We start from the raw sequence: 1,340 nt of genomic DNA, 5'->3' as shown, positions 1-1,340 counted from the left end.
TTTAGATCAGTGTGGGGCATTGTTAGGTGAGCAGTAACAAAAATGCAATCATGGGGTTCACCATCCGAAGGGGTAGGTAACAGGGAAGCAGGGTTTAAAACAGGGCACCTAGTTAGGGTGACATTTCCAGCAGAAAGAAGCAAGATTTCATATTTAGTTAATCTAGCAATTGAAAGGTGTTGGGTTTTTGTTTTTAGTAAAAGGGCTGCTACAGCATGTGGGACAGCAACAGTAAGGGGAGAACCTAATACAAGGGTGGAGGAAAGTTCAACAGTGACGGTGGCTGCAGCTACAGCACGGAGTCATGGAGGAAATCCAGCTGCAACAAGGTCAAGAGCAGAGCTATAATAGGCAATCGGACGGTGCTTGTCTCCATGTGTCTGAGTAAGTACTGCAAGTTCAAATCCGTCCTTTTCATGACCAAAGAGAATAAAAGCTTTAGTATAATCGGGAAAGCCTAAGGCAAAAGCTTGTGACAGAGCTTGTTCAATAGAGGCAAAAGCGGCTTTGATCTCTGAAGTCTGGGGTAAAGGCTCAGGGGTATTAATAAGAGTCAGATTTTACAACGGCTTGACTATAGGGGCATAGCTGAGTATCTACTGATGGCAGTAGCCAGCTATGCCTAGGAAGGTACGCATTTGGGACATAGTAGTTGGTCTAGGGATTTTAAGACTAGCTTCTATTCTGGAAGAGGAAAGCAGTCATTCTCCAGCAGAAATATCATGACCTAAATAGTGGACACGAGGAAGACAAAGTTGTAGCATTTCTTTAGATGCCTTATGGCCTTTTTGGGCAAGAGAGGTGAGGAGAGTTAAAGAATCAATTTCACAGGCTTCAAGGGAGTTAGATGCCAAGAGCAAATCATCAACATATTGCACAAGCACAGAATTTTCTTTAAATATTATGTCATCTAGATCTTTCTTCAGAATTTGAGAAAAAAAGAGAAGGAGATTCAGTATAGCCCTGGGGCAATTGCATCCAGGTATACTGAAGTCCTTGATAGGTCAATGCAAAGAGAAAATGGCTGTCAGGGTGTATAGGAATAGAGAAAAATGCAGAACACAAGTCAACAACAGTAAAATAACAAGCATTAGGAGGAATACAGGACAAGATAGCTGGATTTGGTACAACAGGGAAAGTAGATAAAACTGCAGAATTTACCGCACGAAGGTCTTGTACAAAAGTGATAGGTATTCTTTCCAGGTTTTTTTACAGGAAGAATAGGCGTATTACAAGAGCTCTTAGTCGGCACAATGATACTTTGCTTTAAAAGGGCAGTTATAACAGGGTGTATCCCTTCTTTAGCTTCTGGACGTAAAGGGTATTGAGCAACTTTGGGT

Source organism: Gavialis gangeticus, unplaced genomic scaffold, assembly GCF_001723915.1.
Source record: "Gavialis gangeticus isolate Ggan-Ray unplaced genomic scaffold, GavGan_comp1, whole genome shotgun sequence".
NCBI classification, from domain to species: Eukaryota; Metazoa; Chordata; order Crocodylia; family Gavialidae; genus Gavialis; species Gavialis gangeticus.
Note: the sequence above shows the minus strand (reverse complement) of the source record.